This window comes from Podarcis pityusensis (assembly GCF_964106645.2).
Source record: "Podarcis pityusensis genome assembly, chromosome: 8".
Taxonomy (NCBI): Eukaryota; Metazoa; Chordata; class Lepidosauria; order Squamata; family Lacertidae; genus Podarcis; species Podarcis pityusensis.
The window spans coordinates 2,826,563-2,849,782 of NC_138033.1; the positions used below are offsets into that span (position 1 = coordinate 2,826,563).

At 51.3% G+C, this 23,220-nt stretch overlaps 1 protein-coding gene and 1 long non-coding RNA gene across 2 annotated transcripts in view; one reads left to right on the forward strand and one right to left on the reverse strand.

Annotated features, from left to right (window-relative positions):
- The window catches only part of LOC308484620, a 156,227-nt gene that overhangs the window by 95,092 nt on the left and 37,915 nt on the right, over nt 1-23,220 (reverse strand). The gene's annotated exons all lie outside the window — the stretch shown is intronic.
- Nucleotides 1,233-23,220, forward strand: part of LRFN1 (leucine rich repeat and fibronectin type III domain containing 1) — a 135,440-nt gene continuing 113,452 nt past the window's right edge. Inside the window, exon 1 of the mRNA XM_081018749.1 lies at nt 1,233-1,344. The gene's annotated coding sequence lies outside the window, so the exon portion shown is untranslated. The remainder of the gene's footprint in view (nt 1,345-23,220) is intronic.

Genomic DNA, 23,220 nt, shown 5'->3' on the forward strand with positions numbered 1-23,220 from the left:
GTCTGAGAAGGCAGGTTCCTCCTCCTTTGTGAAAAAGAGTCCCGGCAAATCGAGGCCGGACTGCCACAAGCACCCCCAAAGCACCCATCAGTTGGCAACCACTCATGCGCTGGCCCCTTCGGGGAGGAGAGAGAAGCCGGCTGCTCGATTTCCCCTTCCTCTGATGCCCCGAGATGGGGGGCACCACAGGGTCGCAAGTGTCCCCCCCCCCCGCAAACAGGCAGCTCGCCCACACCTGCCCCTCCCCCCATTGCTGGACTCCTGTCACTAACACCCGCTGTTCTTTTCCTCCCAGAGATATTCACATGTATGGGGGGGGGACTACACACCGCTCCCCCAAACAATACTTTGCCCCTTCTGTGCCCCCCCCGAGCCCCCTATCCACCCTCCTAAAGATGTTTCTACCCCACCCCCCACCCCGGTTTTCTCTCTAATCTAATGGCACCTCCTGACATTGAACCCCCTCGCTCTTTGGGGTATGGGGTCCTTCCTTCTGCGCCCCCTCCTCCCTCCTTCACCTGCCTCTCCCTCCCCCCAACCTCTCCCCCCCCCACTCGGTGCAGCAGCTGCAACGCTAAAGATTTTCAATGCAAGACCCTCCTTGTCCCCGCCTCCCTCTCCCTCTGCAGAAAGGGGGCCGGCGCTTTCTCCAGCCTCCCCCTCACTCTTCCTCCTCCTCCTCCTCCTCATGCCAACACCCAGCCCGACCCTCGCGGCCCCGATCCCCGGCCGTCCCCCGCCTCTCCTTCCCTCTCCGTCCAAGTGCTCGGGGGTAGGGGGGAAGCCCCCCCACCTCCCCTCCGAGGCACCGCTCCCGCGCTGCGCCCCGGCCTTTCCTGCCCGGTTCCGGGGAGGCGTTTCCACCGCGCTCCTCCCTCTCCTCCCCCTCCCTCCCCAGCCCAACCCCGGTTCTGCGGGGCTGGGAAGAGCCGAGGAAGGAGGGAGACTCGGCCCCTTCTGTGGCTCTGGATCGCCCGGAGAAGTCACCGGGCCCCGCGCACCCCTCTGCGCCCCGGCGCACCGCAGCCATGGCGGAGCCCAGCTAAGACGCCCTTCGGGGGCCACAGCGCTCCGTTAACCCCCACCCCCCACCCTCCCTTTGCGGATCTCGCCGCCAGGCGAGCCTTTGTTTGTGGATTCCGCCGATGGAGCCTGCGAGGAGTCGGCCCGGAGGAGCCCCCTAGGGCTCCCCCTCCAAGGCGCCCCCAAGGCGGAGTCCCTTTGGCGCAGGGCGAGCGGGCGGCGGCGGCGGCGGCGGCGCAGCCCCTCTGGACGCGGCCGCGCTGCCCAGCCGAAAGGATGAGCCCACCTCCCGTCGGGTGACACCCCGCTGCACCCCCAAAGGTAAGGGAACCCCCTCCTGCCTTTTCCTCCAGGGAGGGAGGGAGGGAGGAAGGAGAAGGCCGCCGGAGCGACATTTGCGCATGGTGAATAGATGGATGGAAGGATGGATGGAGGCTGGAGGGGAGGGGCTGGGTGAGGGTTGAAGTGATGAAGCCCAGGCTGGCAACTGGAAGCTTTGCCAAAAATGCTGGGGAGGTGTGTGTGTTGGGGGGGGGGTGTTATATCTGGTACTGGTATTCCTTGAGATGGGTGGAATGGTAATGTCTCTTCGCTCGTCTGATGCCAGAGGTTATGCTTGTTTGGGGAGGGGCTGGGTGGGGTGCCAGAAAATTGGGGGCGGGGGGGCGCCCGGGTTAGTGGGTGAAGGGGCTAGCTTCGTTAGGGGCGAGACGGGGTTGTATTTCCCTCCTCCTCTGCCGCAAACGATTGGGGAGGGAGACGTGTTTTTGCAGTTTTGGGGAGGGGGCTGTTCGTCCTGGCGAGGAGAACAGATGGGGGCGTTGGGCTCAAGCGGGAGCCAGCCTCTGAAGCGTCGCTGCTGCTGCTTTGCTTCTGAACCCTGCTGTGTGCCAGGCAGGGACCCTGGCACTCTGGTGGGCACCGGGCTGCTGTCCTCTCTCCCCTTAGCACCAGAGCGCTTGGAACTGGAACAGGCAACCTGGGATGTTTGCCCTTGTGCCAAAGATCGGAGATTTCCGAGTGTGTGTGTGTGTGTGTGGCTTTTTTTGGAGGGGGCCACGTTGGTGTATCTAGGGGGCGCTGAGATGCCCAAGTTGTCTCTTTGGCTCGGTTCGGTCTCTTTGGCGCGATTCCGTCGTCCTCCACCCCCAGCCCAACCCGCCGCCACTTGGGGCTGGCAAAACCGATCCTGTCTCCTAGAGCTGTGCCGTTGCTTCTGCCGCCAGACTCTGGGGGTGGCAGCTGGTTGGGAAGCGGGGAAGCTCTGCCAGGCAACAGAGGGGCCATTCTTTTCCCTTGGCACCTGCCAGCGAGGGCAGCTGGCATCCCCTGCGCCTCTTCTCTCGCTGTCCGAGGTTCTGAATTTCAAAGCCACCCTCTGCTGCATTCTGATGGGGGGGGGGACACATACACATGAACTGGAAACCATCACACTCACTCTTGATGGATCTGAGCAATGCCAGGAAGGGGAAACAGATCTGCTCTTCTCCATCCCCCTCCCCGCCTTTTCTTTTTTGGACCTGATCCGTGGGAGCGCCTGCCAAATAATTCCCAGCCTCTGTGCAGCCAGGTTTTGATGGTTAATGGTGCTCACCTGAGGGTGAATTATTAGATTAATGGTGGGTCTCTGCTGCGTGGTTTTATACTCACTCGGAGATGCACAACTCACCCCACTCTCGCCCCAATTTTGGGATCCGGATGTCCCCAGGAACCTTTCACAACTGGACTGCAGGCAGAATTATTTTCCAGGGTTTCCCTCCCTCCCTTCCTCCTTCTCCCTCTCCACAAGTTGGTCTGTCTCCTGCCCTCCAGGTTGATGTATGATGGTTTTCTCTTCTCTCTTTTTTTTTTTTTTTTGCGAACGGGGATGAAGGATGGATGCTGGGCTTTTGAGAGCGCATCAAATGGAGCTTCGCTCGCTTGCCTCGAACGCCTGACCGCCTCGTCGCTCCTCTGTAAAGCTCCTGGACATACGGAATGCTCATTCGCCCGCTGTCATTCACACTGCCAAATGCACACATACGCACACACACACACACACAATGCACGCGCCGAGTTGCAGGAGGAAGCAGCGCAACCCCCTTCTCCCACGCCCAGCTGGGGGGGAAACAGACACCTCCAGATACTTGATGCCCGGCCAAGAACAGCCCCGCACACTTAAGTACACACACATTAAATATGCACGCTTTATGACACACCCGCGTGCATTTAGAGAGGGGCCTGGGAGCAAGTACGCCAGAGAGGCCTGGGGAGCGCCATTATTTATGTAGCGTATGCAGAAGGGAAGGGAGACCTGTGCCCACCCCCTCGGATGCCTTCAGACTACAACACCCATAACCCATGACAATAGGCCCTCCTGACTGGGGCTATAGGAGCTGGCGTCCCCATCCCTGTTTTTACAGAAGCAATAAACAGCCCTCCCCAAACAGGTCTCTGTCCCAAAGAGCTTACAATATGATAGAGGGCTGTTTTCAATACTTTATTGCGGTCCGAAAACCCACAAAACAATTTCAGAACAAGATACAGTTGAAACGACCAGACAGACAGATGGAAGAAACCGAGGCAATTATTTTGTTTTATCTAGGGCATAATGATCTTTGTTTCTTATAACCTCCGGAAAAAAACTTTGGTGGCTATTAGGCATGATGGCTATGCTCTGCAGGCAGCAGTGCTTCTGAGTACCAGTTGCTGGCAACTACAGGAGGGCAGAGGACGCGGGTGGCGCTGTGGGTTAACCCACAGAGCCTAGGACTTGCCGATCAGAAGGTCGGCGGTTTGAATCCCCGCGACGGGGTGAGCTCCCGTTGCTCGGTCCCTGCTCCTGCCAACCTAGCAGTTCGAAAGCACGTCAAAGTGCAAGTAGATAAATAGGTACCACTCCAGAGGGAAGGCAAATGGCATTTCTGTGCGCTGCTCTGGTTCGCCAGAAGTGGCTTAGTTCTGCTGGCCACATGACCTGGAAGCTGTACACCGGCTCCCTCGGCCAATAAAGATGAGCGCTGCAACCCCAGAGTCGGTCACGACTGGACCTAATGGTCAGGGGTCCCTTTACCTTTACCTTAGAGGAGGGCAGAGGGTTCTTGTGGTTGGGTCCAGATTCTGGGTTTCCCATTGGGGCATTTGGTTGGCTCCTGCGAGAGCAGGAGGCTTGACTGGATTGGCCATTTTTCTTGATCCAGCACCCGGGGTCTTGTTATGTTCTTGTGGAACCTCCAGGTCCAGAGGCAGTCTATCTGATTCCTAGGTTCTTAGGGGCATTTGGCCCCTGTGAGAGCAGGACGCTGGAGTAGACGGGCCACCTGCCTTTCACCTCAGGCCTTCCTTGTGTTCTTAATGGACATTTACACAGAGAGGGAGGATGGAGAGAGTTGGGACTGCCTAAATGATACCTGGCTAATCTCCTTGATGCGTACTCAGAAGTGTCGGGCGCTAGTGGATGCTCAGACAGGTCCACACTCCTGCAAGCGGTGAGCAGGAAGGAAGCGCACTTCACACTTCCAGGCCTGATCCTTGGCAACAAATATATGCAGGGATTTTGTGCACCCGGCTGCATGTCGACTGTCACTCCCACACTTGTTTGCTGACATCTCTGAGCGCAGGCAAACTCAACGACTGCGCGCAGGTAGGGCTTCTATAGCAGTCCGGAACAGCCTTCCTCGGGGGCTCTGGCTGTGCCAAAGTCGGGAAATGTCGATCGCACAGCACAGCTGAACTTAGTCCATGCCACCATCTGTTTAGCCTGGAGAAGAGGGGACTGATAGGTGACATGAAAACCATCTCCAGATATCTGAAGCGCTGTCCCATGGAGGATGGAGCGAGCTTGTTTTCTCCTGTTCCCGGAGCGGAGGACCCGCACCGACGGATTCGAGCGACAGGGGAGGAGGTTCCGACTCGACATTCGGAAGAACTTTCTGATGGGAAGAGCCATTTGATGATGGAACGGACAACCTCAGAAGTGGGGTAGACTCTCCGTGCCTGGAGGATTTTAAAGAGCCATCGATAAACTATGGAGCTCAGTCCCATGGACCACCAACCTGGTTGGCTCTACAAGACAAGTTCATGGAGGAGAGGCTGTTGTTGGCTACTAGACAGTGATGATTCTGGATGAAGAGAGAGCTCTCGCTTCCTGCCTGAGGGTTGGCCATTGAGGCACCTGGTTGGCCACTGTGAGAACAGAATGCTAGAGTAGATATTATTATTATTATTATTATTATTATTATTATTATTTTATTATTTATACCCCACCCATCTGGCTGGGCTTCCCCAGCCACTCTGGGCGGCTTCCAACAAAATAGTAAAATACCGTAATACATCAAACATTAAAAGCTTCCGTAAACAGGGCTGCTTTCAGATGTCTTCTAAAAGTCAGATAGTTGTTTATTTCCTTGACAGCTGAAGGGCAGGTGCCACTACCGAGAAGGCCCTCTGCCTGGTTCCCTGTAACTTGGCTTCTTGCAGTGAGGGAACTGCCAGAAGGCCCTCGGAGCTGGACCTCAGTGTCCGGGCTGAATGATGGGGGTGGAGATGCTCCTTCAGATATACTGGACCGAGGCCGTTTAGGGCTTTCAAGGTCAGCACCAACACTTTGAATTGTGCTTGGAAACATAGATGGGCCACTGGTCTGATCTAGCAAGCTCCTCTTATGCCCTTACGAAAGTGAGATCCCCTTTGGATTGGGCTAGATTCCCCTCTAGAGACTGGCCAGAGTCATAGAGGATACATGCATGGATAGCACATAGTTAGACTTTGGAACTCACTGCCACAGGAGCTGGTGATGGTCACCAACCTGGATGGCTTTAGATGAGGATTATTATTATTATTAATAGCTCAGTCGGTAGAGCATGTGACTCTTAATCTCAGGGTGGTGGGTTGGGCAAAAAGATCCCCACATTTCAGGGGGTTGGACTAGATGACCCTTGTGGTCCCTCCCATCTCTACAGTCCTATGATTCTATGAAGGCTATCAAGGGCTAATAGCCGTAATGACTCTCCTCTGCCTCCGAATGCCAGTTCCTGGAAACCATAGGGAGAGTTCTGCTCTTGTGCTCGTATCCTGCTTGCCTGTTTCACAAAGGCATACTGGCTTCCATGGGCCTGATCCAACAAGCTTTCCTTACGCTCTCACGGAAGCCAGTGGGAGCTTCGCTGTGCATGGCTGTGTCTTCTTTAGAAGACCGCATGACAGTTCCTGTGCAGCCGCAAGGCCAGTGTGCGCGAGTGTGTGTTTGATCCCCGGGTGTGAAATGTCATATTCCGTTTGTGTTATCCGTTCGGCGAGCAAGCAAGAAAACCCACCTGCAAGGAGGGAGAGAGGGGCAGAAAAAGAAGGAGGAAGGAGGCAGTCAGGTCTTCGAAAACTGGTGCCTTACGTATTTATTCCTTTGCACGCGCGGTTCTCTCCCTTACCGTTTTATGCCCTGCGAGGCAGGTGGCGTTGAGTGGCAGAGAAGTGGCCCAGTGGACTTCATGGCCAGGTAGGGATTTGAACCCTGGTCCAACCCTCTAACTGCAGGGGGTTGGACTGGATGACCCTCGGGGTCCCAACTCTACGATTCTACAATTCTACACTACACCGCCTCTCTCTTTCCAGTGTGGGTTAGAAAGCAGAGGTTCAGAGCAGTGATGGAGGCTTGCAGGTGTCAGAACTGGGACTTGGGGACTGCGTGCTGCAGGTGAGGCCTCATCCTGGCCTCATTGCCTGCGGCGTCTATTCTGCTACCCCCCCCCCCCGCCTAACCGCAGGGCGAGGAGAAGGCAGGCATCCGCAGATGGTGCTGCCTGGACTCGCCTGCCTGTTTTGGACATATGTCCTTTCTTTTCCTCTTGAGAAGGCCGCCATGTGCCGTAGCCTAGATTCTCCACCTAGATTTGGGCTGCTGGAAAAAACCAAAACACAAAACCTTGCAAACAGCTGCTTCTCTTATGCAAACAGCGCTGCAAAGTCCGCCCGGGTGCCCTGTTTTCAAAAGGGTCCAGTGGGAAGCCGGAGGGAAGGGAGGGAGGCAGCATTGCTCAGTGGTTAGGCACTCACTGTTCCTGCGGAAGTTCCCACGTTCAAATCCTGGCATCTCCTGTTAAAAAAGGTATCAGGTAGCAGCAAAGTGATGGGAGGGAGTCCTTGGGGCATCCTGGCGCCCTGTAGATGTTTCAGACTACAGTTCCCATCAGCCCCTACTGGGAGTTGTAGTTCAAAACATCTGGAGGGTGCCTGGTTGAGGCGCTGCTGGGCAGACGACATGGAGCTAGGCAGACCGATGTTATAGCCGGTTGGAGGCAGGTTCAGGCATTCAGCAGCCCCTAATCTTATTGTGTGCTTCCCTGGACTCCAGAGCTGGTAGACTGCCTCTGAATGTGGAAGCTCCACTGAGCAGTAGTGGGTCATGGTGGTGTCTAATCACAGAAAACCATAGAACCGCCTTGCTGGCCACACTCACATCTGTCCCAGCACCCTTTCAGAGGCATGCCTTGCAGGCAGTCACCCTCCCTGTTTTACCTGTGATTCCAGCATGGCAGAGGGTTGGACTCGATGACCCTTCCACCTCAGCAATTCTGTGTTTCCAGAAACTGGTACTCAAAGGTGTGCAGCCTCTGACCTGTTCGTATCCCAGGCCATCCGCAAGTTTGCTGCCTGCTTTTTCCTCGATCCATCCAATTTGCACGTAACGCCAAGCCAAACCGTGGCTTAGCAGGAACGGGAAAACATGTGAGTTCCTGCAGTGCTCCTACCCTGTTCCTGCTGCTGGTGCACTAAACCATGGTTTGGCATAGCATTAGTTCTGAATCTGGGCTCACTGTTTCTCTTGCTCCGTGTTGAATTGGAGAATTGGAAAGGAATCTAGTCTAGGGTTACCAGACGTCCGCGGTTCCTGGGGACAGTCCCCGGATTTGCAAATCTGTCCCCGCACAAATCCCGTTCCTGGAATGTCCCCAGATTTGCAAATCTGTCCCCGGGAAACATGGCAGTCTCAGCAACCCGGAGCCAGCCTGGTAGCGCAGTTGGCTCTGGCTGGCTTCAGGAGTTGCTCGCTGCAACACATCATATGGGGACTTCTAGCGAGGAAAAATGGCGGGCGCCATGGTAGCCTGCACTACCAGGCTGGCTCCGGGCTGCGGACTACCTCTGCCGGCGCCACTGCCAATGGGGAACCCGGGATGTCCGGCGGTACAGATCTCCTGCCCCCTTCCCCCTTTGTTTTGACTAATCGGGGGAGGCTTGGGAGTTGCGGGCGGGCGGCCGTTGCCCAGTTTTTTAAAAACTCTGTGCATTTATGTTTCACAGGGTGCAAAAGAAGGGCTTTGCACCTTTATAAAATATGCATGTGTGCTTGGGCCCACGGTCTTTTGCCTCACCATCCCCACTTCTGACTTCCTGTTGCTACTCAGCTTCAAAAAATAAAAAATAAAAATAAATGTCCCCGGATCCATTGAAAAAAATCTGGCAACCATAATCTAGTCTAACCTCCTGCAATGCAGGAATCCCAGGCAAAGGATCACTGACATGTTGTTGTTTAGTCATTTAGTCGTGTCCGACTCTTTGTAGCCCCCTGGACCAGAGCACGCCAGGCACTTCTGTCTTCCACTGCCTCCCGCAGTTGGGTCAAACTCATGCTGGTCGCTTCGAGAACACTGTCCCACTATCTCGTCCTCTGTTGTCCCCTTCTCCTTGTGCCCTCCATCTTTCCCAACCTCAGGGTCTTTTCCAGGGAGTCTTCTCTTCTTCTGAGGTGGCCAAAGTCTTGGAGTCTCAGCTTCAGGATCTGTCCTTCCAGTGAGCACTCAGGGCTGATTTCCTTCAGAATGGAGAGGTTTGATCTTCTTGCAGTCCATGGGACTCTCAAGAGTCTCCTCCAGCACCAGAATTCAAAAGCATCCATTCTTTGGCGATCAGCCTTCTTTACTGACATATGGCCACCCAAACCCCGTTTAGAAAGCCTACAGTGGAGAGTTCTTCACCTTCTGCCATCATCCATTCCACGGTTGAACAGTTCTTATTGTTAGAAAGTTCTTCCTGATGTTGAGTCAGAATCTCCATTCTTGTCATTCGAATCCGTTGATTCGAGTCCCACCCTCTGGAGCAGCAGAAAACAAGCTCGCTCCATCTTCCATGTGGCAACCCCTCAGATATTTGAAGGTATCTCTCATGTCACACTGGGAGACAAGCCATGAGCCCAGGAGGTTCAGAGGGGATGTTGCGCCAAGCCAGATCTTCGCCCTGGCACAGGAGCAGCAGCAGCAGCAGCAGCAGCAGGGCCAGGGGAGGAGGAGAACAGCGGCTCTGATCCTCACAGCTCCATGTCTGCTCGTTTGTGCGATGCCGTGGCCTGGCTCCGCATGAACCGACCCGCCCTGTGACCCATCCCAGAATTTCAATAAAATGTCCCTTCGTTGCCGAAAGGAATCGTGAGGCAGGTTGCCCGGCGTGTGGCTGATGGACTGCCGTTGGCCTGACATGCCCCATAATGTTTGTGCCATGCTTGCAGAGACTGCATATTTCATCTGCAGTGGTGCCATCTACACTTTGGAACTCCCCGCCCATTGATGTTGAGCAGAGACATATGCTATGTTTCTTTTCATGCCTGCCAAAAAAAACCTTTTTCTTTTGCTTAGGCCAGCCCAGCCAGGTTTGATACGATACGATATGATACGATAATCTTTATTGTCATTGTCCCATACAGAACAACGAAATTGAAAAATCTACATTCAAAAACCAACAAGCCTGCTATCCCAGCTATTCCAACCTGGTTAGCCCCCTAAAAACTCGGATACCCCATAAATAAATACAATATACTCCCATAGAGACACTCCTTACACTGCGTTTAAAACTAAAATCGCATTTGGGTAGAAACTGTTTCTCAGGCGGCTGGTCCTAGTCTTTATAACCCTGTGTCTTCTTCTAGAAGGCAGAAGCTGAAAGAGATCATTTCCGGGGTGCGCACTATCCTGCGCTATCTGTGCAGCTTTCGTATGGCACCTGGAAGCGTAGATTTGATCCAAGGTGGGAAGAGTGCACCCAATTATTCTCTGACAAGCTGTATTGAAATCCTGTTAAACAAGTAAATAATTTTTTTGGAACGGCCTAAAATACCTAGATGTCAGGCTTTGGATGCTGCTGTGGTGTTTGTCTGTTTATTTATTGTTAGATTTATAACCCACCTTGTATCCAAGGAGCTCGAGGTAGCAAACACACTTCTCCCCCTCTCCATTTTACCTTCTCAACAACCCTGTGAGGTAGGTCAGGCTGAGAGGCAGTGACGGGCCGAAGGTCACATCCAATGCGTTTCATGGCTGAGTTGGAGTGGGGATTGGAACCTTGCTCTCCCAGGTCCTGGTCTGACACTCTAACCACTACACCACCCTGCCTCCCTGTGGCCAAGTTCAGATTGGCTGGCTACTATCCTGGAGGGAAAGATTTAGAGGAGTGTGCACCATTCCTTCGGGTATGCCTTGGCTCTTTTGCTGGGGAAATCTCTTGGGGACTGCTTTACGATCCATGGAGAGGTAGCCAAATGGCAGAACACCTGCTTGGCATGTAGAAGGTCCCCAGTGCGTTACCAACTGCATCTCTATCTCCATAGGAACATTGAAACCTCTCATTTAAATCAGATCCAGTGAAGGCGGCAAATGTCCTGTGTGAGTGTCTGGAGGCGGTTGGAGGATGGATGGCGGCTAACGGATTGAAGTGGAATTCCAACAAGACAGAAGTATTGTTTCTGAGGGACAGGAGGCGGGCAGGTGTGGGGGACTCCCTGATTCTGAATGGGGCAACTGTGCCCCTGAAGGACCAGGTGCGCAGCCTGGGAGTCATTTTGGACTCACAGCTGTCCATGGAGGTGCAGTTCAATTCTGTGTCCAGGGCAGCTGTTTATCATCTCCATCTGGTACGCAGGATGAGACCCTCCCTGCCTGCGGACTGTCTCACCAGAGTGGTGCATGCTCTGGTTATCTCCCACTTGGACTACCACAATGCACTGTATGTGGGGCTGCTTTTGAAGGTGACCTGGAAACTACAACTAATCCAGAATGCGGCAGCTAGACTGGTGACTGGGAGCGGCCGCCGAGACCACATAACACCGGTCCTGAAAGACCTACATTGGCTCCCAGTACGTTTCTGAGCACAATTCAAAGTGTTGGTGCCTAGCCCTAAACAGCCTTGGCCCAGTATACCTGAAGGAGCACCTCCACCCCCATTGTCCAGCCCAGACACTGAGGTCCAGCTCCGAGGGCCTTCTGGCAGTTCCCACCCTGCGAGAAGCCAAGTTACAGGGAACCAGGCAGAGGGCCTTCTCGGTGGTGGCACCCGCCCTGTGGAACGCCCTCCCACCAGATGCCAAGGAAATAAAGAACTATCTGACTTTTAGAAGACATCTGAAGGCAGGCCTGTTTAGGTGACTTGGAAACTACAGAGTAGCTGGGACAAGATAGGTTGGATAATAAGAATAAGAATAATCAGAAGCAGCCTTAGACCAAGTGAGACCATTGGCCCATCTTCCCCAGTATTGTCTACACTGGCAGGCAGCCGCTCTCTAGGATTTCAGGTTGGGAGTCTCAACTAGAGAAGCCTTTGGGGACTGAACCTGAGACCCACCTTCTGCTTGCAAGGCAGATTCTCTCCCTCTGAACTCTGGTCCTTCTGTGCAGCAGGAGGTGTGGGTGAGATCCCTGACTGAAGCCCTTGAGAGCAACATAGAAGTCATAGCAGGGTCACTGGTGCGAGATGGGAACATGGTTTGTCTCGACCTTACAGGCTTTGCGTGTTCACGGTAGTTGGCGCAGCCTGTTGGTTTCTGTTTCCCTCACTGAGCAGCAGCTGCAAGTCATGGGACAATGTTTTCATTCCACAGTCGAGATACTGTTGGATTCCCACGGGAAAGGGAGACGGGATGTGACGTTTACTGGTTTCCTGTTTGCCTACCTGGTGTGGTTCTTTCAGACCTGCGAATTAGCCGTAAGTCTTCAACATTCTCCTCTTCTTTCTTAGGAGAATAGTGGCCTATAGTGAACAGTGGTTCCTCCAATTCTTGACCAGAGCCTTCAGAGGGTCGCATAGAGGCCGTCCGATTCAGTCTCAGATTCAGAATCAGGACCTTCATCAGTGGGTGTGGGGTGTGGCTGTTCTTGCTTATCCTCAGACTCTTCACTGTCATCAGAATAACATTGGGAAATTCCCACATTCTCCCCCCACTTGGCATTGTACTCAACACTTCTAGTGAGCCTAATTGTCTTAGAGTCAGTCATCATTACTCTGTAAGAACCTTTCTGATACCCTAGAAAGATACTATGCAATCCACGCTTGCCTAACTTGGAGCTTTGTGGTGTGTGAACCCACATGTCAGAACCAAAAATTCTCATGTGTTTGATGTATGGTTTCTTGCCAAACATCTTTTCATAGGGGGTACAACTCTGGGGACGGTTGCATCCAAGAAGGTGTTTTGGTGCAGCAATGTGGTTCTTGCCTTCCCACCTTCAGGAGATACTTTCCAGAGTCACACGGCGGCCAATTGGTTCCTTTAGATGGAGGATGAATGACACTTTGTTTAGGAATGAAGAGATGACCAAGAAGGCCCAAAAAACTCTAAGAGACTACTTTGAGATAAACATGAATACTACAGTGGAAAAAAGAGTAATTTGGGATGCAAGCAAAGCGGTTATGAGAGGATTCCTAATACAACAGAACGCAATTAAGAAGAGAACTCAGAATGAAAAAAAGGATAAAATCCTGGGAAAGATAGAGGAAGGAGAGAAGAAACTGAGAGCAAAACCAAAGTCACAGGAGATTCTGAAAGAGATAAAGTTATATCAAGTACAAGATTTACCCACCCAGGAAGAATGGTAGATGAAGTTGATGGACTATATGGAATTGGCGGAAATGACTGGCAGAATCCGAGACCAGGGAGAAGAGTTGGTGGAAGAAGATTGGAAAAAATTTAAAGATTATTTACAGAAATACTGTAAAATCAATGAATGTTAGAAAAATGTTGGAATGAAGTTACATGGCTTTAGTAGAAATGTTATAAGGAATTAAGTATAAATAGATTAATAGAGTATTGAAGGAAAAAATAAGGTTAGAATGGGTTAAGATAATTATAGGATAGAAAACAGAGGAAGATGGAAAGGAATTGCTGAAATAATTAACAGAAGTGGAAAAGAAAAAGGGAGGTGTGAGGAGGTCATGGAAATAAGTGAATGAAAGATGGGATAATGAAATTGCTTGATTTATTTTATCTTTGTTTTGTTTTGTTAGTTTAATGTATTGTATTGTATTGGTTTTTTTTCTTTTAGTGTTTAAATTTCTTGGAAAAGTAATAAATATTATTAAAAAAAAAAACAGAGTCACACGGCGGCCAAGTAACTTTGCACAACTGCCATGGGTCCCGTCCGTCCATCTGTCCCCCCACAATGTGCAGCACAGGTCTCAACGGGGGGTCACACTATCTGGGACCCATGTGTCATTGGTGCAAAAAACTGGCCAGGCCGTTCTCATGAGCCGAAAGCGTGCTCGAGAGCTCATCCTCAACGTGACACGAAGAAATTGATAGCGCTACTCGAAGCGTCTTTCTGAGAGCCTCGTTCATCTTGTCATTAAGAGAAGGGCCAATAGCCCATGGTCACAGAGTGCCTGGTTGGCATCCAGATTTAGCTTCCAGTTCAAAAAATTGAGGAGCAGGAAAAGACTTTCTCTGTCTGAGATCTTTCAAAGCTTCTACCACTCAGAGCAGTGGATCAGATGGACCATGGGTAGGCCTGGAGGCCAGATCCGGCCCAATCGCCTTCTAAATCCAGCTTGTGGACAGTCTGTGAATCAGCGTGTTTTTACATGAGTAGAATGTGTCCTTTTATTTAAAATGCATCTCGGGGTTATTTGTGGGGCATAGGAATTCGTTTTTCTTCTTCAAAATATAGTCCGGCCCCCCACAAGGTCTGAGGGACAGTGGACCGGCCCCCTGCTGAAAAAGTTTGCTGACCCCTGAGATGGACCAACAGCTTGATTCAGGATTTGCAGTTGCTATTTTTCTGGAAAAGAGGGGCCAGAACTCACCATGAAAGCCTCCCTTGTTCTCTTAGAATGGCAATGGCACCCACTTGAGAGGTGCCGGAACTGAGTTCCGATTGAAAAAAATCCCCATGATTCATGTGTTTCTGTTGTTGTTTAGTCGTTTAGTCGTCCGACTCTTGGTGACCCCCTGGACCAGAGCACGCCAGGCACTGCTGTCTTCCACTGCCTCCCACAGTTTGGTCAAACTCATGCTGGTAGCTTCGAGAACACTGTCCCACCATCTCGTCCTCTGTCGTCCCCTTCTCCTTGTGCCCTCCATCTTTCCCAACATCAGGGTCTTTTCCAGGGAGTCTTCTCTTCTCATGAGGTGGCCAAAGTCTTGGAGCCTCAGCTTCAGGATCTGTCCTTCCATTGAGCACTCAGGGCTGGTTTCCTTCAGAATGGAGAGGTTTGATCTTCTTGCAGTCCATGGGACTCTCAAGAGTCTCCTCCAGCACCAGAATTCAAAAGCATCCATTCTTTGGCGATCAGCCTTCTTTATGGTCCAGCTCTCACTTCCATACATCACTACTGGGGAAACCAGAGCTTGAACTATACGAACCTTTGTTGGCAAGGTGATGTCTCTGCTTTTTAATAATAATATTAATAATAATAATAATAATAATAATAATAATAATAATAATCTCTAGGAAAATGCCAGCCCTTCACAAGCCCTTCCCAGCTGAAAGGCTTGGATTTGATGGCTTCCTGGCCTGTTACCAGGAATGGTTCTACAACAAGGAAGGGATCAGTCTCAATGTTCTAGGGCAGGGTGACCGAAACGTGGGTACCCAGCTGCTTTTGGACTGCAACTCCCACCATCCCTAGCTTGCAGGTCAAGGATGGTGGGCATTGTAGTCCAATAAACATCTGGAGACCCAAGTTTGGGAAATGCTGCTCTAGGGAGTTCCAAAGTTGTTTGGGGCCACCACTGAGAAGGCCCTCTTCTGCATCCCTACCAAGCGTGTGTGTGATGGTTGAGGGACCGAGAGAAGGCCTCCCTCGAAGATCTCAGAGCCTGGGGAGGTTTGTATGAGGGAATAGGGTCTTTCAGATAGTTTGGACCTACGCAATTATGGGGCTTTCTCGGTAATAACCAGTACTGGTGAAAATCTGGGAGGTGGGCATAGAATAAGTTGTGGCTGCTGCTTAAGAGGAAGCTGCTGGATCAGACCTAATGATAATAATAATAATAATAATAATAATAAATTTATTTATACCCCGCCCATCTGGCTGAGTTTCCCCAGCCACTCTGGGCGGCTCCCAATCAAGTGTTAAAAACAATACAGCATTAAATATTCAAAACTGCACTAAACAGGGCTGTCTTTTAAAAAGAAGATAGCTGCTTATTTCCTTCACTTCTGAAGGGAGGGCGTTCCACAGGGTGGGCGCCACTACCGAGAAGGCCTTCTGTCTGGTTCCCTGCAACCTTACTTCTTGCAGTGAGGGAACTGCCAGAAGGCCCTCGGAGCTGGACCTCAGTGTCTGGGCTGAACAATGGGGATAGAGATGCTCCTTCAGGTCTACTGGGCCTTTGAGGCCATTTAGGGCTTTCAAGGTCAGCACCAACACTTTGAATTGTGCTCGGAAACATACTGGGAGCCAATGTAGGTCTTTCAAGTCTGGTGTTATGTGGTCCCAGCGGCTGCTCCCAGTCACCAGTCTAGCTGCCGCATTCTGGATTAGTTGTAGTTTCCAGGTCACCTTCAAAGGTAGCCCCACATAGAGTACATTGCAGTAGTCCAAGCGAGAGATAACCAGAGCATACACCACTTCGGCGAGACAGTCTGCAGGCAGGGAGGGTCTCATCCTGCGTAGCAGATGGAGCTGGTATACAGCCACCCTGGACACAGATTTGACCTGCACCTCCATAGATAGCTGCGAGTCCAAAATGACTCCCAGGCTGCGCACCTGGTCCTTCAGGGGCACAGTTGCCCCATTCAGGACCAGGGAGTCCCCCACAGCAACCCACCTCCTGTCCCCCAGAACAGTCCTTCTGTCTTGTCAGGATTCAACCTCAATCCATTAGCCGCCATCCATCCTCCAACCGCCTCCAGGCACTCACACAGGACTTTCACCGCCTTCACTGGTTGTGATTTAAAAGAGAGGTAGAGCTGGGTGTCAGCCTATCTGGGCCGCATCCTGATCTGCCAATGGCTAGCCAGATGCCTGTTGAGAGCCTGCAAGCAGGATCCGAGCAAAGGAGCCCTCTCCCTTCCTGTCTTTTCCCCAGCAACTAGCAATTCAGAAGCACAGCCATCCTGGCCAGTAGCCATCGATACCCCTCTCCTCCACGAATCTCTCCAACCCTCTTTTAAAACCATCCAAATTGGCAGCTGTCGCTGCCTCCTGTGGCAGCGAGTTCCGCTGTTTAACATTGCCCTGTTTGAAGAAGGGCTCTCTCTTCTGCCTGTCCTGGGTCTTCCCAACCAGATCTGCCATCCCGGTGAAGATCTTCAGCACACCTTGGTTACGTGCAGCAAGCGTTCGGCATTCTGCGCAGGCGAAATGGACAGTTGGTCTGTTCAGCGGGGGTCCGCCTCTTCTGCCAAAATGCGTTGGGTTGGAGGGGGAGAGAGCAAAGATGCAGAGATGTGGACGGTGGACGCAGGTTGAGGGGAGCAGGTGCGAGGATAGGAGGAAGGAGGCCTGTGGAGCGTTGGCGGGGAGAGCTGAGAGCAGTTGTAGGGTTGGCCGGTTTCCCTGCCTCCACCCGATGCTGAGATGTGGTTTTTTTCTGACTTGCAAACACACATCAGAGGCAGGTGTAGAAGGGATGGTGGCTACATAGCTCTGTCGGGGTGTGTGTTGTTGTGAAGAGAAGAGAGGATTGGACTTCCTTGCCTTCAGCCAGCAACCTCCTTTGAACACAGGGACAAAGAAGGATGTCTCTATAGGGCCAGGCTAGCTGAAAGGGCCTATTCCCTCATATAATTATTATTATTATTATTATTATTATTATTACTGCTCCTGCCAACCTAGCAGTTCGAAAGCACGTCAAAATGCAAGTAGATAAATAGGTACCGCTCCGGCGGGAAGGTAAACGGCGTCTCCGTGCGCTGCTCTGATTCGCCAGAAGTGGCTTAGTCATGCTGGCCACATGACCCGGAAGCTGTATGCCGGCTCCCTTGGCCAATAAAGCGAGATGAGCGCCGCAACCCCAGAGTCAGTCACGACTGGACCTAATGGTCAGGGGTCCCTTTACCTTTACCTTATACCCTGCCTCCTCTGAGACCTTCGGGGAAGACCCTTTTCTTGGTCCTGCCATCCTCACAGGCATGCTTGGAGAGGGCCTTCTCGGTTGTGGCTCCTCCCAAAAAACTTTGGAGCTCCCTAGTGCAGGCTTTCCCAAAGTTTAGTCTCCAGCTGTTTCTTGGACTCCAATTCCCCTCATCCCTGACCAGCGGTCCTCCTAGCTAGGGATGATGGGAGTTGTAGGCCAAAAGCAGCTGGGGACCCAAGTTTGGGACACCCGGCCCTGGAGCATCCAGACTGGCTCCTTCTTTGTTGTCCTTCCACTGCTGGGCCTTTCAACAGGCCTTTGGGAATGGACTGGGTTTTTTTGTTTTTGTGGGTTTTTTTGGAAAGGGCTTTTAAGGGCTGTTCAACAGTAGAACGGTCTCCCTCAGGAGTTTGTGGACTCTCCTTCCATGGAGGTTTTTAAGCAAAGGCTGGACGGCCATCTGTCATGGATGCTTCTACTGAGATTCCTGTATTGCAGGGGGTTGGACTAGATGACCCCCAGGTGTCCCTTCTGACTATGATTCCATGAAATCACCACTTGGCCACGAAGCTCACTGCACTGCAGTATTATTTTGGGGTTTTTTGAGTTGTTGTTACTGTTTATTTTTTGTATCTTTATTTTGGATCTTTTGATTTAAGTTAAGATTCTAATGTTTTGTTTGTGACTCCTTTTGCTATGCGGTTTATGTGTTGCAAGCCGCCTTGAGTATGGTTTTAATATTGGAAAGGCGGCATACAAATTGATTTATTGATTGATTGATTGGCCTCTGGTCTGTCGCTGCCACTCACCCTAACCCTGTGAGGTCCACAGGGTTGTTGTGGAGATTAAATGAGGAGGCAGGAGAGCCAAGTACGCTGCCTTTTGCTGCCTGGAGAAAAAGCTGGATATAAATGCGGTAAATAAACAAAGAGAGTAGGTAGAGGATAGCCATTGTGGCTGGAAACCCTTGGAAGCCTCCCTGAATTTACATCCTGAATGGGGTAACTGTGGCCCTGAAGGACCAGGTGCGCAGCCTGGGAGTCATTTTGGACTCACAGCTGTCCATGGAGGCACAGGTCAATTCTGTGTCCAGGGCAGCTGTTTATCAGCTCCATCTGGGATGCAGGATGAGACCCTCCCTGCCCGCAGACTGTCTCGCCAGAGTGGTGCATGCTCTGGTTATCTCCCGCTTGGACTACTGCAATGCGCTCTCTGTGGTGCTCCCTTTGAAGGTGACCCGGAAACTACAATTAATCCAGAATGTGGCAGCTAGACTGGTGACTGGGAGCGGCTGCCGAGACCACATAACACCGGTCTTGAAAGACCTACACTGGCTTCCAGTACGTTTCTGAGCACAATTCAAAGTGTTGGTGCTGACCTTTAAAGCCCTAAATGGCCTCGGTCCAGTATACCTGAAAGAGCATCTCCACCCCCATCATTCTGCCCGGACACTGAGGTCCAGCTCTGAGGGCCTTCTGGCGGTTCCCTCCCTGCGAGAAGCCAAGTTACAGGGAACCAGGCAGAGGGCCTTCTCGGTAGTGGCACCCACCCTGTGGAACGCCATCCCACCAGATGTCAAAGAGAAAAATAACTACCAAACTTTTAGAAGACATCTAAAGTCAGTCCTGTTTAGGGAAGCTTTTAATGTTTAATAGATTATTGTATCTTAGTGTTTTGTTGAAAGCCACCCAGAGTGGCTGGGAGGACCCAGCCAGATGGGCGGAGTATAAATAATAAATTATTATTATTATTATTATTATTATTATTATTATTATTATTATCATCCTCTGATATTATCACTGGGTCCTTCGTACACCAGGTGCAAGAGAGAGAGAGGCCTTTGCACAAATGAAAGCCAGGCCTGTCCTGTCCTCCTTCTAGCACCGAGGTTGGTGGGCGTTTTCCTTTTTTTGCAAATCAAACAGCCCTCCGGATAAACCAACTCTAGCATGTCAGGATCGGAATTTGTTGCCAGCTGTCAAAGCTCTCTCCTTCGCACCTGCCGCAGATCTCTTGGCTCAGTCCTGGGCAGGCTTTGCGGAACAACTAATAAGCCAGAAGGATGTATTTTATCAAAACAAAGCAAAACACCTTCTTATCTTGTCGCTGGCAAACAGTCAAGGCACGTCCCTGAATCACCGGAATGAAATACAGTGGTTCTTAGGTGATGGGTTTCTGCAGGGGGGGAAGAGAGCCTCTCCCCGTCCTGAAGCCCTTGTCGAGACGTCACCATTAAATATTAAAACAAGCCAGTGTGAGGGTGCGTGAAAGCTACTTGAGCAGCGCATTTACCTTGCACGAGGGCTCTCCACTCTGCAGTCATTATTCCCTACTTCATGTTCCTTGTTTCAAGCAAGCTGTAATGCGGAGGCAAAGATCTTCCGCTTTCTTAACCCGGCCCCCTCCCGCCCCTTTCGCTGGTTCCAGTCGCTGCCGGAGTTAAGCTGCAGGCCAATTGCAGCAAGAGCGTACCCTCCAACATTTCTGCGATGGAAATGGGGACGTCCTCTATTGTTGTTGTTGTTCTTATACCCCAAACATCTGGGTGGGTTGCCCTTGCCACTGGCTTCCAGCAGATATGAGTGTTCAGACCCCTGGGCTCTCACTTGTGGGGTGCCTCAGGGTTCTGTTCTCTCCCCCATGCTTTTAAACATCTACATGCAGCCGCTGGGAGAGATCTTCAGGGGGTTTGGGCTGGGTGTACATCAATATGCGGATGATACCCAGCTCTACCTCTCTTTCAAATCAGAACCAGTGAAGGCGGTGAAGGTCCTGTGTGAGTATCTGAAGGTGGCTGGAGGATGGATGGTGGGCACCACCACCAAGAAGGCCCTCTGCCTGGTTCCCTGTAACTTGGCTTCTCGCAGCGAGGGAACCGCCAGAAGGCCCTCAGAGCTGGACCTCAGTGTCCAGGCTGAACGATGAGGGTGGAGACACTCCTTCGGGTCTACTGGGCCTTTGAGGCCATTTAGGGCTTTCAAGGTCAGCACCAACACTTTGACTTGTGCTCGGAAATGTACTGGGAGCCAGTGTAGGTCTTTCAAGACCGGTGTTATGTGGTCTCGGCGGCCGCTCCCAGTCACCAGTCTAGCTGCCGCATTCTAGATTAGTTGTATTTTCCAGGTTACCTTCAAAGGTAGCCCCACATAGAGCGCATTGCAATAGTCCAAGCAGGAGATAACTAGAGCATGCACCACTCTGGCAAGACAGTCTGTGGGCAGGGAGGGTCTCATCCTGCATACCAGATGGAGCTGGGAGACAGCTGCCCTGGACACAGAATGGACCTGCACCTCCATGGGCAGCTGTGAGTCCAAAATGACTCCCAGGCTGCACACCTGGTCCTTCAGGGGCACAGTTGCCCCATTCAGGACCAGGGAGTCATTCACACCCGCCTGCCCCCTGTCCCCCCAAAACAGTGCTTCTGTCTTGTCAGGATTCAACCTCGATCTGTTAGCCACCATATATACTGTGTATATATGGACTTTACTTGGATCAAGAGACTTTTCTTCTTTAAGTTCTCAAGGTTCAAGGCTGTCATCTGAACTAGCCAGATGTGTAACTGAGAATCAATCACAGTGAATATCATTTGAAAAACAAGATTTCAGAGCTGTCTCGCTCCCAAATGGCAACCAGACATTCCGTTTTTGGTGACAGTAACCTTGGTTGCAGTCCTTGCAGCCATTTGGCACCTCGCTTATATATCTAACACTGAGTGCATAGCTCAATGAGGATGTTGACCTAGTGTGCGGCAGCCGTGCAAAAGGCAAATCTATACTAGGAATCATTAGGAAAGGAATGGACAATTAAACCATCAGTATCATAATGCTATTATACAAATCCCTGGTGTGACCGTGTTTGGAGTGTAATACTGTGCTCAGTTCTGGTCACCTTGTCTCAGAAAGGATATTGTATAGTTGGAAAAAGGTTCAGAAAAGGGCTGCCAAAATAATCAAGGGGGTGGAGTAACTCCTTGAGGGGGAACGGTTGCAGCATTTAGGACAGGGGTCAGCAAACTTTTTCAGCAAGGCGCCGGTCCACTATCCCTCAGACCATGTGGGGGGCCGGACTATATTTTTTGGGGGGAGGGAAATGGACCAATTCCTATGCCCCACAAATAACCCAGAGATGCATTTTAAATAAAAGCACACATTCTACTCATGTGAAAACACGCTGATTCCCGGACCATCCACAGGCTGGATTGAGAAGGCGATTGGGCCGGATCCGGGCCCTGGGCCTTAGTTCGCCTACCCATGATTTAGGACTTTATTGGTTTAAGGAAAAGGCGAGGAAGAGGTGGCATGATGGAAAATTATCACATGATGAAAGCGATGGAGAAAGAGGGTAGAGAGGAAAGCATTTCTCCCTCGTGGACATCCAATAAAGTTGGATTCATTTTTTAAAAAATCCCTGGAAGTAAATAAGCAGCACATCAGGCCTTTCTCCCTGAGAAAGAAAACTCTGTGGTCAAATTCCACATGTGGGTTTCTCACAGGTATCTGGTTGGCTGCTGTGAGAACAGCCTATAATTTTATACATCTCTTTCATGCCATCCTTTATTTGCCATTTCTCTAAAGCAGGGGTCGGCAAACTATGGTCCGGGGTCCGGATGCGGCCCACCAGGCTCGCAAATCTGCCCCACGGACACTGTTGTCCGCTTGGTCAGTCTCTGGGCAGGCGGCGATGCTGTCGCAGCTTTAGATTGGCTGCACGAAGTTCCTGGCACGGCCGTGGACTGAGAGGCTGGGCATTGAGACAGGCATGTTGTGGGGCTGCTTCTTTTCTTTTTTTTAGACTATATCTTTATTGATTTAAAATTTGTTGTTGTTTAGTCGTTTAGTCGTGTCTGACTCTTCGTGACCCCCTGGACCAGAGCACACCAGGCCCTCCTGTCTTCCACTGCCTCCTGCAGTTTGGTCAAACTCATGCTGGAAGCTTCGAGAACACTGTCCCACCATCTCGTCCTCTGTCGTCCCCTTCTCCTTGGGCCCTCCATCTTTCCCAGCATCAGGGTCTTTTCCAGGGAGTCTTCTCTTCTCATGAGGTGGCCAAAGTCTTGGAGCCTCAGCTTCAGGATCTGTCCTTCCAGTGAGAACTCAGGGCTGATTTCCTTCAGAACGCAGAGGTTGGATCTTCTTGCAGTCCATGGGACTCTCAAGAGTCTCCTCCGGCACCAGAACCTGCACAAGCAACACTGACACCAAACCCTACATACATTAAGCAAAATGGAAACATCACCACCCCACCCTACCCATCTCCCCCCCTCCATCCCCCCCCCCCCAATGTCTCAACAAATGAAACTGATTTGTAAAAACGTTACACGGGAAAAATACGAGAGACATTACACATATTTCTGTAAAACAAGAAAATCTTTAATAATAAAAAAATGCAAAATAAATAAATAAAAGGGTATGAAAATATAGCCTGGCCTCCCACAAGGTCTGAGGGACAGTGGACCGGCCCCCGGATGAAAAAGTTTGCTGGCCCCTGCTCTAAAGCAAAAACCAACCTTTCCTCATGTAGGGGGCTGCTCCTGTCAGCATCGCCCTTGAGCCAGTGCCACCAACTGGACTCATCCACTTCAGCCCCGACTGGGCTAGGCGAGCTGGGTAGCACTTCCAGAGACCACCTTCTGCACAGGAACAGGTCAAAGTGCTATGGACTCACAGCTTAGAGCTGTGAGCACCGGATTCACTTCTACAAGAAGACAGTCGTCGCACAGCAGAGTCTAGCAGAGTATATAAACAACTCGGAGAGCAGCTCTGTAGAATATCTTCTTTTATTCTATCTACAACTATACAAACTATATACAGAGCTAAATAGGTCTAAGCATAAATAAATGCTGCACTGCACTGAGTGTCTGTAGCTGCTCTTAGCAGCAACCTTATCTCTATACACGATCTCTAACACTCAGTCTCTCTCTCTCTCCGACACTGACTGACTGA